The sequence below is a fragment of the Panthera onca genome, chromosome A3 (genome assembly GCF_046562875.1).
Source record: "Panthera onca isolate mPanOnc1 chromosome A3, mPanOnc1 haplotype 2, whole genome shotgun sequence".
Taxonomy (NCBI): Eukaryota; Metazoa; Chordata; class Mammalia; order Carnivora; family Felidae; genus Panthera; species Panthera onca.
Window position 1 is genome coordinate 23381461 of NC_138341.1, and position 14907 is coordinate 23396367.

General features: G+C 39.6%; 1 protein-coding gene across 1 annotated transcript in view; it reads left to right on the top strand.

Moving 5' to 3' along the window:
* The first annotated feature begins 5443 nt into the window (after positions 1–5443).
* CLIP4 (CAP-Gly domain containing linker protein family member 4) overlaps positions 5444–14907 on the top strand; it is a 99477-nt gene continuing 90013 nt past the window's right edge. Inside the window, exon 1 of the mRNA XM_060651768.3 lies at positions 5444–5655. The gene's annotated coding sequence lies outside the window, so the exon portion shown is untranslated. The remainder of the gene's footprint in view (positions 5656–14907) is intronic.

Sequence of the window (14907 nt, forward strand, 5' to 3'; positions counted from 1 at the left end):
CTGGTTCACCTCCTAGGACGCTAGCTAGCCAGAGTGCTGGCTGGGGGCAGGGAATTAAATATATAAAATAACTTCATATTAACTTCTGATTAAAGTTGCTACCAGAGGAAGACAGTGTCAGACTTCTATTCTTAGAGACATTTTAAAGTAAGAGGTGTTGATTTCAGCCAAAATGTTCTCATTTCATAAGCATGCTTGCATTTCACAAGCATTGTAATTTTTATTTTTGCTTATTACCTTCCCCTCTTTTCTTCTACCTGTATATATACTTTGCACAGCTGTTAATCATATTGTACATGCCATTATATTATCTTCGTTCACTAAAAACACATTATAAACATTTTCCGCGTTACTGTTTCAAAGCACTTAATGGGAAAAACTGTGTTGTATATAATCAAGTCAATAACCTCTTACTTTAAGAGAAAGATAAATAGCAGAGTCCCTAGGTATAAATCACAGCACAGTTTTGAATTTGCTAACTCTTCTTCCTCCATGCAGGTGTTTCTCAGAGAGAATACCATCACAGAGATGCATATAGACATAAACACACACCTGCCCTGTGGTGTAGGTAGATGGAGAAGAAGGTGATCAAATGTACAGGGTGTGTCTGAGAAGCCCATGCCTAGCAAAGACAAACATCTTGGAAGTGATGAGATGGGGACTTACACCTCAGGTCTGGCTGACTCTCAGGCTGTAGTTCTTTGCATATTTAGGTTATTTCTATTTGAGAGAGAGATGGAGAGAGAGAGAGAGAGAGAGAGAGAGAGCGCAGGTGAGAGGGGCAGAGGGAGAGAGAGAGAGACGGAGAAGGAGAGAGAGAGAATCCCAAGCAGGCTCCACGCTCAGCATGAAGCCTGACATGGGGATTGATCCCACAATACTGAGATCATGACTTGAGCTGAAATTAAGAGTCAGATGCTCAACCAACTGAGCCACCCAGGAGCCCCTGAAATATCCTTATCCTTGTAGGTAAATCTTTGATCACATTTGTGATTATTTCCTAAAGATAGATTCTGGATGTGGAATTGCTTAGCCAAAGAATGTAAACATTAAAATAATTTAATTGACTTACTTTTTCTAGAATAGTTTTAAGTTTCCAGAAGAATTGAGGTGAGAGTTCCCATATATTCTCCATTTACACAGTTTCTCCTATAACAACATCTTACATTAGTGTAGTATATTTATTATGATTATTGAATCAATCATAATTATTAGCTAAGGCCCACACTTTATTCAGAGTTCCTTAGTTTTTACTTAATGTCACTTATCTGTCTTAGGATTCCATCTGGAACACATTACATTTAGTCATCATGACTTCTTAGGCTCCTCTTGACTATGACAGTTTCTCAGGCTTGCCTTGTTTTTGATGACCTTGACAGTTTTGAGGAGTACTGGTCAAATTGTTGGATGTCATTTGGGATTTGTCTGAGGTTTTTCTCATGATTAGATTGGTGTTATGGATTTTTGAGAGGAAGATCATAGAGGTAATGTGCCATTTTTGTTACATCATATCGAGAGTACATACTATCAACATGATTTACAACTGGCGATATTGACCTTGATCACCTGGCTGATACGGTGTCTGTAAGACTGCTCCACCGTGAAGGTGTTTCCCTATCCCATTTCTCTACTATACTCTTTCGAAGTATGATCGGCAGCCACGCATAGGGAGTGGGGAGTTATGCTCCCCCTGAATATAAACATTTTTAAGACTTTTGGTACAAATTGTGAAATTATTCTCTAGGAAGAAAGACTATATACCAGTCTACATTCCAAGCAGGAGTGTGAATATGTATCTATATTATTGTAAACTTGCCAGCATTGGATATTGTCCTTTTAAAAAACCCTGCTGAGGGGCGCCTGGGTGGCGCAGTCGGTTAAGCGTCCGACTTCAGCCAGGTCACGATCTCGCGGTCCGTGAGTTCGAGCCCCGCGTCAGGCTCTGGGCTGATGGCTCGGAGCCTGGAGCCTGTTTCCGATTCTGTGTCTCCCTCTCTCTCTGCCCCTCCCCCGTTCATGCTCTGTCTCTCCCTGTCCCAAAAATAAATTAAAAAAAACGTTGAAAAAAAAAAATTTAAAAAAAAAAAAAAACCCTGCTGATTTTAAAGAGTAAAAGTGGCATCTCCTTTCAATTTGCATTCATGAATTTATTGGAGAGTTTGTGTATTTTAAAAACTATATGCTCTGTTGGCCACTTGCATATGTTCTGTCAAGGGTTACTTGTACATTCTTTGCTCATTTGTAGAAACTGGGGTGTATATCTTTGTTTTGTTAATTTCCAGAATATTAGTATTTTAATTGGTCATATATGTTGCCATGTTGCCAGTATTTTTTTTAAGTTTTCCTTGTGCCTTTTAGTTTTATGATATTTTTTGGAGTACGAAAGTTTTCATTTCACATAACCAACTCTTTGGTCTTTCTCTTTATAATTTTTATCTTTGTTGTCATGTCTAGAAAGGTTAAATTTATACCTTGTGAAACACCTGGACAAATTTGTAATTGGGAATTTGTCAGTATTATTATTCTTTTAGGAAGTAATTATTTTTAAGTGTCAGTTTCCTGTGAAATGGAGGGATAGGACTTAGCTAGATCGAGCTTTGGCTCTGAAACAGTTAACACATTTCAAGCACACCTTTGATATGGACACATTTCAAGATGGATAATTGCAAATTAGGGACTCTCAAGAATTTCTGGGACTGGTTTTAATGTTTTAAAGAATTCTTAAAATGGAAGTGAACCGGCTGACAGGATACTAAGTTCTTTGGGGCCACAAAATGGCAAACTAATGGGGTGACTTGAAAATGTGTAAGTGACCACTATGAACTTTAAAGTGAAAGATGAGCTTTAAAGTATATGAAGATAAGAAATGTGATTATTAAGTAAAGAGGCAAGTTAATCACCGTCCTCCAGTAATTTACATATCCAAATGAGTCCTCAGAAATGGGGAGCTGGGGGCTTGGGAGTGATGGGGTAGTGGGGGTGGCCATAAACATGTATTTCAACAAGTAGCTATTCCACTCCCCCCCCCCCCCAAATTTTCAGAACAGTCTGGTTGAGAATTTTCTTCTGAGCCAACTTCAGTCATGAAATAAAATTAATCTAATTACAGTTAGTTGTGCCTCCCAAAGTAAAATAGAACATGGAAATAAAGCAGAATGTGGTGTGGCAGACTGGGATGTGGAATGTTGATGGAGGTGCTTTTGTCTCTCCTTTTACTCATCAGATGTCTTCAGTGCATCTCTAGCCCCTTTCCTCACGGCCACATTGGGGAAGCCCTTTTGTGAAGCACCAGAGAGCAAGTCAATGAATCACCAGCTTCAGAGTTCAAAGCCTCCACTCAGGTATAAGATGGAAAAAATCTGCAAGGAGATTGGAGGAGACACAACAGCCGCCTGTCCCCCAATTCTTTCCATAGTTAAAGAATACCTCCTGAGTTAGGAAGAGAGAAGCCACAGGGTTCTGTGTGAGTGTGGCACTTCTGTGCCCACCTCTGATCTCAAGGCCTCATGGGGGTGGTTCCTGAGAGAAGAGGTTCTCAAGCCCCTTTCCTGGGCCATAGCCTGAGGCTGGGAGATAACAAACCAGAAAGCTTTGGGGAGAAGAGCCTCATATGCCCTTGAAGTGCCAGAAGAGAAGGCTGGTGTGGCATGTCTCCGTACAAAAGGATGGGAGACTTGCCCACCCCAGGCTCCCATAGTCAGACTGGCAGAAACAGATCACCTACAATTTCCTGAAGGCTTCCATGTGGAACAAATCTACCAGAGAAAGAAAGCTAGGGGGTCAGCTAGCCCAGGATGAGGCTGAGACCCAGGTGGATGGAGCTGCCTGCCCTTTCAACAGAGAGAACTAGTGGGAACCCCCTTGTGCCCCATAGATCGTTCAGGTCACCTCTCAAGGGAGCACATGTCATCTACTGGATAGGACAGAGGAAGACCAAGAAGGGGGCTCCTCGGATAAGCTCTTGAGAGCTGAGATCAGTTCCAGGGAAGAGAAGCAGAGGGGTGAAAAGAGAGAGAGTTTTAAACTGAATTGTGACTGAATTATAAACTTGAATTGACTAAGAAATGACTGAATTTGAATGAGTTTATCTGAGAGTGACTAGATTAAATTTTCTCTGCTTTGAGGCAGAATGGAGGCTTAAGGCAGAAATTACACTCAATTAGACTGTTAAAAACTGAGAACAAACTGAGGGTTGATGGGGGGTGGGAGGGAGAGCAGGGTGGGAGGGAGGGCAGGGTGGGTGATGGGTATTGAGGAGGGCACCTTTTGGGATGAGCACTGGGTGTTGTATGGAAACCAATTTGACAGTAAATTTCATATATTAAAAAAAAAAAAAGAAAAAAAAAAAAGAAAGTTTATTTATAAGAACAAAAAAAAAAAAAAAGAAATTACACTCAATTATAGAAGAATAGAGAAAATTACATTTTTGCACACTTGAGTCAGTGACTGTGAAATCTGTACTGGTTCCAATAATTATAGGCAGCCAGGTGTCAGCAAAATCTCAAGAATAGACCACGGAAGCTATAGGCTGCTTTTCCAAGTTATTACTTCATCTGTTGCTGCAGCCCAAAAGGTGAGTACACTGTCTTATCATCAGAAATCATGACAAAATCCATTCAAAGCTCTGTTCAGTATGTTCTCTTTATATCAGAGACAGAACCAACACTTGTTGGTGGAAAAAACAAAAAACAAAAAACAAAACACAACTTTTTTTGGAGTCTAGGTTATAACCCTGTGACCAAAAGGGGGAAGATAGGAAATTGCAGGTAATGCTGGATGCCTTCTGTTTTCCTCCTCCAGATCCACTCTACACACTTCTTCTTCTTTTTTTTTTTTAATGTTTATTTATTTGAGAGAGAGAGAGAGAGAGCAAGCTGGGGAGAGGCAGAGAGAGGAGGGGACAGAGGATCCAAAGCAGGCTCTGTGCTGACAGCAGAGAGCCAATGAGAAGCTCGAACTTGTGAACCATGAGGTCATGACCTGAGCCAAAGTCTTACGCTTAACCTACAGAGTCTCCCAGGTGCCCCACTCTACACATTTCTGCACCCTTGCCAGTACTCTGGGAGACGGATCCTTAGTGCTCCAGCCCTAGAGATGTACTGGCCGAGACTTGGAGGAGGGAGAAGTAAGTCCAGGCATTAATTCCTCAGCTTCCCTTTGCGAGAGAGTCTCCTCAGCTTAGAAGCCTAGAGGCTTCTTCCTTGCCATGACACGAAGGACCAGGCCCTATTTCGGGCCATTTTTCTTCTGGAAGCCATTTTTCTTCTGGAAGCCATTTTTCTTCTTCCACTATTGCTTCCAGCAGCCTAAGAGGTAGCTTAAAAGTCCTAACTATGGTTTCTGGCCCTTTAAATCTGGTATCCATAGCACCACAGGCAATGTCATTATTATGTATTTGCTGTCTGTTGAAAAGCAGGCTGTTGCACTCAAAGGAGGACTCCACCACAGGGAGTCAAGTCAAAGCTGGCCACCACCACCCTGGCTTTCTGTAATTGGAATCTGCTTATGGGCCCAAGGGAGCCCATTATGAAAACACCTATTTTCATAGACTCCCAACCAACACTCTAAACAATTTGTGCTCTTGCTGAGGAAGGCCCATGAGATATTGAAAAAATTTTTTTCTGGGTGACATTGAAAGAATAGTGTCATGTTCGGGTAAGTTTCACTATAAAATGAATCTCACGCCCACCAACGCCTCCGATGAAACTTCATTTCTGCAAAGGCAAAGATGAACATCCTAAACAAGGTATACTGTTATTTTAAACAAGTTAACATGGGTTGCAGTAGTTGGACATGTGCTGTGAGGCAGTTTAGACATATTTTACAGAACTGTATCCTTTCCTATATAATAACACCAGAAGTCAAAAGTCTGTTCAGTGCTAAAAACCTGAATGGAGTATTAAAAATGCTTCACAATCCACTCCTTTTTTGCTTTTTTTACGACTGATGAGCCAATATTGATACATCACTCTTAATTGAAGTCCGTAATTTACATGATGGTTTACTCTTTGTGTTGTATATTCTATGGGTTTTGACAGATGCGTAAAGTCATATATCCCCCATTACAGCATGGTACAGAATGGTTTCACCGCCCTTAAAAATCCTTTGTGCTCTACCTATTAATCCTTCCCTTCTTCCCTCCCCAGCCCCTGGCAACCACTGATCTTTTTACTGTAGCCTTTTCAGACTGGCTTCTTTCAGATCTTTTTACTGTAGCCTTTTCAGACTGGCTTCTTTCAGACTGGACAATATATATTTAAGGGTCCTTGAAGTCTTTTCATGACTTGATAACTCATTTCTTTTTACCACTTTCAATATTCCATCGTATAGATGTACCACAATTTGTTTGTCCATTCTCTTACTGAGGGACGTGTTGGTTATTTCCAATTTTTGGTAATTATGAATAAATTTGCTGTAAACATTTATGTGCAAGGTTTTGGACACAAATTTTCCAACTGGGTAAATATCTAGGGGTGAGATTGCTGCATCATAAGGTAAGACTATACAGTACTTAGCTTTGTAAGAAACTGCCCAACTGTCTTTCAAATGGCTGTACCAATTTTCATTCCCACCAGCAATGAATGAGAGTTCCTTTTGCTCCACATTCTTGCCAGAATTTCATATTGTCAGTGTTTAGGATTTTAGCCATTCTGATAGAATTGTAGTGGTATCTCATTGTTGTTTTAATTTTCATTTCCCTGATAGCATATGATATTGAGCATCTTTTCATATGCTTCCTTGCCATCTTCTTTGGTGAGGTCTGTTCAGATCATTTGCCTAAGTTGTGCTGTTTTCTTACTATTGAATTTTAGGAGTTGTATATTTGGGATACAAGTTATTCATCAGATACGTAGTTTTGCAAAGATTTTCTCCGAGTCTATGGCTGTGTTTTCATTCTTTTAACTTCTTCTGCAGAGCAGAAGTTTTAAGTTCTAATGAACTCCAACTTGTATTTGGTGCTAAAAAGTCATTACCAAATGCAAGGTTACCTAGATTTTCTCCTATGTTGTTTTCTAAGTCTTATAATTTTGCATTTGGCATTTATATCTGTGACCCATTTTGAGTTAGTTTTTGTGATACATGTAAGTTCTGTGTCTAGATTCATTTTTCTGAATGTGAATGTCCAGTTGTTCCAGCACCATTTATGGAAAACACTATTCTTTTTCCATTGAATTCTCTTTGCTCCTTTGTGAAAGAGTGGTTGTATTTGTGTGGGTATAGTTTGCTCTGTATTCTATCCTGCTGATATAATTGTCTTTTCTTTTGCCAATAACACACTGTAGTTTTATCCTAAGTCTTTAAGTCTGGTCAGCCATTTGACTTTGTTCTTCTTCAACATTGTGTTGGTCATTCTGGGCCTTTTACTTTTCCATATAGACTTTATTTTTTTTTTTTTTATTTTTTTTTTTAAACTTTTTTTTTTTTTTAATGTTTATTTATTTTTGAGAGAGAGATGGAGCGTGAATGGGGGAGGGGCAGAGAGAGAGGGAGACACAGAATCCGAAGCAGGTTGCAGGCCCCAAGCTGTCAGCACAAAGCCCCATGTGGGGCTCGAACTCACAGACCGTGAGATCATGACCCGAGCCAAAGTCAGACGCTCAACTGACTGAGCCACCCAGGCGCCCCTTCCATATAGACTTTAGAATCAGTTTCTCAATATCCACAAAATAATACACTGGGATTTTGATTGGAATTGAATTGGATGCATGAATCAAGTTGGGAAGAACTGACTAATTATCTTGAGCCTTCTTTTCCATGAACATGGAATAGCTTTCTATTTATTTAGACGTTCTTTGATTTCTTTCATGCAAGTTTTCTAGTTTTCCTCATATAGATCTTGTACATATTTTGTTAGATTTATACCTAAGCATCTCTCTCTCTCTTTCTCTTTTTTATACTGTTTATAGAGTTGCTTCTAATTTCAAATTCCCATTGTTCATTGCTGGTATACAGGAAAACAATCGACTTTTGTATTTTGGTCCACATTAAACATTTTTTTAAATGTTTATTTATTTTGAGAGAGAGAGAGAGAGAGAGAGAGAGAGAGAGAGAACAAGCAGGGATGGGGCAGAGAGAGAGGGAGACACAGAATCTGAAGCAGGTTCCAGGCTCTGAGCTGTCAGCACAGAGCCTGACGCAGGGCTTGAACCCAAGAGCCATGAGATCATGACCTCAGCCGAAGTCAGATGCTCAATCGACTGAGCCACCCAGGTGCCCCAATTGGTCCACATTTTAAATGTCTTCTTTGCCTTTTATTTCTTTGCTTCCTCCTGTCTTTTGAAAGAGAGGAAGGAACTCAGGATCTGGAGAAAGATATTAAATTAAACATTTTAATTCAATTTTACTTTTAAAGTTTATTCTTTATTTTGAGAGAGCAAGAGTGGGGGAGGGACAGAGAGAGGGAGAGAGAGAGAATCCCAAGAAGGCTCCACATTGTCAGCTCAGAGCACGATGTAGGACTCGAACTCACAAACCTTGAGATCATGACCTGAGCCGAAATCAAGAGTTAGATGCTCAATTGACTGAGCCACCTGGGTGCCCCAATGTTTTCACATGAGTGACTAATATACAAAACAGCATATAATTGGATTTTAAAATGTGTCCTTTTTTAGTGAAAGGGAGAAATTAGAGAGCTAGCTCCCCATGGAAGAGGTGAGATATAGGAAGGGTCTGGAAGGGTAGTTGGATTTGGATAGGAGGAGGTAGATTGCAGGCAAAGTCTAAGCAGAAGAATGGCATGTATAGGATGGGGAGGTGGGAGTGAAGGGGTAGGTTTTATCACATTGGGCAGAGGTGGGAGATGACTTTGAAGAATGTCGGTGTGAGTAATCAGAACTTGATAAAGTGCTCAGAGGGAGTTTCTAAACAGATCCTTTGGGTCTGGTTCTTTTAGGACCATTGGTTTTTGGTTTCACATATACCTCAAGGCAGATATTCTGAACCATTTGCTTCTTTGAATCAGAATTACAGGCATATGCCAGGAAGTGTTTCTAAAGAGAAGCACTGCCCTTCTGGGGAAAAACTACCAAATGGGGTTGCAGGTTTTTCATTTGCCCCAAGAGTAGAATTTCACATACGTACATCAGGAAAAAAGCAACCTACTTGAGAGGTCAAAAATAGTGATACAGATGCCAAGGGAGGTTTCTTTGAGTTTCCCAGGCCCCTTGCTGGCTGGCTGCGTTGAACTCAGTCTCTTTGAAGAACTCTGTCATTACTGGGGGGCAGGAGAACTCTGTGGCGTCTCTTAGGAGGGAGGAAAGCAATGAGGGAATTGTATGAATTCCAAAGCTTTAATCTCTTCTTACCACAAAGAGAAGAGCACACAGGGCATTAAATGCCCTATTTTTTTTTTTTTTTCCTTGGTCTGAGTTAACTTACCTCATGAGACCTCTCTAGTGTTATACGTAATTGCTTATTCAGGTCACCAATAATGACACTGCAGGGATTCAAGGAAGTTTTCATGGTGAAAGGACACATCCATATTTAGAACTCTAGTCACTACCTCCTCCACAGACATTACCTTCCTTCATAAAACCTCTCTGAATCCAACTCTTTCCACTCCCACTCCCACCTCCACCCTGATCACCTGAATTCAAGCCACCTGCCTGACAGCCACATACTAGATCTCCTTAACTATAGAGTCCCTCTCATAATGACCTGGGGTCAAAACCTTGGATCCATTCTTTTCCTTCACAAAGTCTTGTTCATTCTTTCTATGAAGCATCTCTAAACATTCATAAGAACATCCCATGCATTGCTCTTGTCTTGGGTCCACTGCTACTCATGTTTATCTCTCTGCCTGGTGTTTTTCTCTTGTCTCTCACCATTTTAAGCACATACCCAGATATCCAGCTAAATTTTAACTTCAGATAAACAATAATTAAAAAAAATAATTTGGTACATACTTCTACTAAAAAATTATTTGTTATCTGAAATTCAAATTTAATTGGGCAGCCTATATTTTATGTGTCAACCCTACCACTATGGAACTTTTCTTAATGATCCAATTCTTCCTTATCTGATTTTTTAGTTCCTAAAATACCTAATGCAGCCTTTCATTATATGCTATCTTATAATTATTGATTACATATACAGTATTAACACTTATTGGGCAATTATTCAGCATCAGGCACTGTGCTTAGTTCTTTTCATACAATAGCTCATTGAATTCATACAAGAAATATGTGATAAAGTAGGTCCCACTATGATACCAATTTTATAAATGAGGAGGCTGAGTTTTTGAGAAATTATTTTGTGTGTTCAAGGTCCCAAAGCTAATTACACTTGAACTTTAGTTTTTCTGTAGGGTGACCAACTTGTTCTGATATCCCTGGCACTGTTCTGGTTTTAAAATTGAAAGTACTCACACCCTAGAAACCCTTTCAGTTCCAGGCAAACCTTACATGTCTGGGTTCAAAGTCTGGGATTCTATCTTGCTTCCAATTTTTTTGAGATTTAATGTTTTTCCTCTCAGTTATGTTAGAAAGTCACCAAGGACAGGGTGATATCTAATAGTATTTACTGACACCAAGAATTATTTAGTAAGTGCTTGACAAATGAGGACCAGAAGCTCCCCTCCAAGGCCACACCTCTTTTCTTGACCCTCTTTGGATTGCAGATGCTCAGGACTGTGTGGGTGTGCGTAAGGGCAGCTAATCTTAGATGCAGCTGAGACCTGAGCGTGGCCACTGGCCTTTGCAATAGAGACACAAAATGGACCATGATGTCACTGACCATTGCTTACAAAGATGCTAGGCTATTGTTACTAGCAACAGTGCCCCTAAGTTAGTGAAAATGCAGCTCCTTGGTAGGTGTGTGGTGCCTCACTTGACATGCTGAACCTTGAGAGACTCCCTGCTTTGAAGACTGAGTTAGGGCTTGGATGAGGCTGGAGAAACAGAAACCATGGTGCCAAGAAAAGGAGTGCAATAGGGTGGGTAGCAAGACCATCAGCACCTTGATGGACGGACAGCACCCAAGGAAGCTGAGTGGCTGTTTCTTCACTGGGAATATGCTTTTGTGCAATGCACATATATCCAAAAGATTATTATGTTATTACATTATTATATAACAACCAAATGGTTAAAATGATGATATGTAGGTGTTATTGTTATGCTGCAAAGTGGTTAATGGGGTGTGATGGGAAAGGCAGAAACAATAGATTTCCATCCCCTAGGGACATCTGTATAACTTGTCTCCACTTCATTTTGAATGCAGGTCATTACTGTGCATACTTACACCAAGTTAAATGAAGCTGTCTGTGAGAAATCATTTATAAAAATAATTTGCTATTTAAAAGAACTAGTTAAGTTGAATTGATAAAGGCTAACACTTTCAAGGCAACTTTGTTTTTAGTTGCTGAGTTTCACTTCAAAATGCTTGAATTTTTAGTATGCTTTTGTTTTAGGCTTTTTATTATGAGAGCGTAACAGATATGGGGCATAAGGGTCAGACAGGAGTTTCTATTTTGGACAGTGCTGACAGATTCCATGGTGGCTTTTCCTCATCCTCATAAATGTCTCTTAGCCTCTTACTGTGACATTCAAGGCCATTCCTGATCTATTCTCAACCTCCCTTTCCAGGTCATCTTCTACCAATTCATGCTATGGACTCTGCACCACTTAGACCCTTTGCTGTCCTCCAAACACACGTTTAGCTTTTCTGCCTCCAAGCCTTTCTCTTGCAAAGCATTGTGGTTAAGAGTTTAATCTCTTGAACTAGACTGCCTGGGTTCACATCCAGGTTCTGCTATTTACTGAGTGATCCTGAGCAAGTTGCCTAACTACCTTATGCCTATTTCTCCAACTGGAAGGTGAAACTAAAATGATATTCCTTCTTCAGAAGTAAAATAATTCATGAAAGTGCTTCAAACAATGCACAGCACATACTAAGCCCTCAGTAAATGCTGGCCCCCTCATTCATGTAACTGGAGCTCGTTATCCTCCCCACTTAACTCAGAATATATCTTTTCCTCAAAGGCTTTCCTGATCACCCCATCCTGCAATGTGTGCTCCCTCTTGGGAAATCCCTAGACACTGCTTCTTTGGCACGTTGTTGACGTTCTTTTCTCATGTTCATGTCTCATGACCACATGTGATTGTTTTCCTCCAGCTAGCCCACTTTGAGTTAGGCTTTGTACTCATGACAACAGTGGGAGGCAGGTATTTTTTATCTCATTTTACAAAGGAACAAACTAAGGCCCAGAGAAGTTAAGTGATTTTCTAGGGTTACTGAGCTGGGGAGAGAAGGTTCTGGGGGCTCCAGCTCAATTTGCACATGATGACAGCTTCAACACTCTTCCTCCTATCCTAGAAAACAAGGAGCAAATCTTATACTGTGGTAGACTCCATACTTTCCTTTAGGAAGGAGGTATTCAGTTTATTCCTGATTTGATGGGTTAATATGCAATTTGGTTGCCTTGCTAAGTGTCATTCAGGGCTTATGGTTGTGATTATTTTGATGATGATGAAGATATTGCATGGGATATTTTGATGGGCCTTAAAAGGATGGACTGTAACTTACTCTTCTTGGGTTGAACCCTATATGAATCTAAAAACACAATTCACATTTATTTTTGTCTTAACTGTTCCCTGCTGTTGCAAATATGATTAGATGAGGAATGTCAAAACCCATCTTATTATCAATGCTGTTTTTGTCACAAAGGAGACTTTCTCCCAGCTAATTGGTCTGTCAATGGTTCTCTTTGTTAGGTGAGTCATTTGATCCATTGTTGACAAGGTGCAAATTGCTCTCTACCCACCCACAGGGTAGGGTGGGGGAGGGGGAGGATGCTCCAGTGGGTCTGACAGTCTTTCAACCCCTAATTAAGATGCTATTAAGCAGCTGATAGTTTACAGTGAACAGAGATGAAACTGTATTGGTTTTGTAAGCAGCTGCTGGAAAGACAACTTGATAGAGCTTTAGTGATGTATGAATGCTTCCCATTTTAGAGTGTGTGCATGCATGTGATACAAAGACAACTTCTGTGATTTCTCAACTCCTTGGATATGATAGTTATCTTTTCTGTGACTGAAATCTTAAAGAACCAGGCCCATTTTATCAACAAATATTTATTGAATTTGTATTATGTGCCAAGTACTAGGTTCTAGGTACTCAGGATGCAGCACTGACAAAAATAGACTAAAACTTCTTCCCTCTGGAACTTTTTCTTTTAAAGCTTTTTATTAGGGAAAAAATTTCAAATGTATGCAAAAGAAGAAATAATAATATACCCATCATTCAGCTTTAATAATGATCAATATTTTGTCATTCTTTTTTCATCTATCCCTTCCACCATACACTTATATTTTTACTTGAATAAATTTGACATGTAACCTTGTATTGGTTTAAGGTGCATAGCATGTTATTTTGATACATTTGTATATTATAATATGATTGCTAGTGTAGTGATATTTATCATATTACATAATCACAGCACAATATCATTGTCTAAATTCATTACGTGTGCATTAGGTCTCTAAGACTTATTTACCATTCATTATAAGTTTGTGTCTTTAAACACCATCACTCTTATCCACCCCATCCACCAGCCCCTGGTAAGCACCATTTTACTAACTTTTACAGGTTTAACTTTTTTTGATTCCACATAAAAGTGATATCTTTATACTTATCTTTCTCTGTTTGACTTTGCGTAGTTGCTCAAAGCCCATCTATGTTGTGGCATATCCTGTCAGATATCCTTCTTCCTCATGGCTGTATAATATTCCACTGTGTATATGTGTCACATCTTTTTTATCCATTCACCCACTGATGGCTATTTGGGTTGTTTCCATATCTTGGTGATTGTGAATAATGCTATGATAAACATGGGAGTGCAGATACGTCGCTGAACTCCTGTTTTCATTTCCTTTGGGCTTAAATCCAGAAGTGGAATTGCTGGATTGTATGGTAAACCTATTTTAAATTTTTTGAGGAGCCTCCATATTGATTTCCATCGTGCTTGGACCAATTTGCTTTCCCATCACACACTTATGGACCACTTTAAAGCAAATCTCAGACATTAAACATTTTATCATAAATACTTTAGTATGAATTTCTAGCAGATAAGAACTTTTTTTAATGTATATTTTTGAGAGAGAGAGAGAGAGCACACATGAGCATGTGAGTGGGGGAGGGGCAGAGAGATATAGGGACAGAGGGTCTGAAGCAGACTCTGTGCTGACAGCAGAGAGCCCAATGTAGGGTTCGAACTCACAAACCAGGAGATCATGATCTTAGCCAAAGTCAAACACTTTGCGCCCCAGATAAGGACTTTTTAACAAAAACGTAATCACATGTTATTCTCATTCCTAAAAAAGTTAACAAAAACTTTTTGATACAATTTAATGTCCAGTTCATGTTAAATTTCCCTCAACAGCCTCAAGAATTTTTTTACATTTCTTTGTTTGATCCAGATCTAAATGCTCTGCACATTATAGTTTGTAGATAGAGCTCTTATGTCTCTTTCGATCTACACTAGTTTCCCTTAGCTAATTTTTGATTGTAGGAATTGGGTTATTTTCCCTGTAGAAGTTTCCACATTTTGGACTTGGCCTATTACATGCTCATGATGTAATTTATGATATTCCTTCATGCTTCATGTTTTCTATAAAATGATATTTATATCTAGAGACTTGGTTAAAGTATGTTTCAATGAGGGGCGGGGGTGTTGGAACTAACATCCTAGTGGAAACCATCTCGATGCTGCTATTATGTGCCAGAGATGTTTCTGGAACTGCCTTGGTGGCCATAGCTTTGAGCAGCCAGTGTGAAAGACTTGTTCCTTAGAGAGGCAGTTTTAATCCTGATGCCATGAAACATTCCCTGTGTTCCTTCTTTCTTATGTTGGCCTGTAAAGAACACTTTTTAAAAATAGTTTATTTATTTATTTTTGAGAGAGAGAGAGAG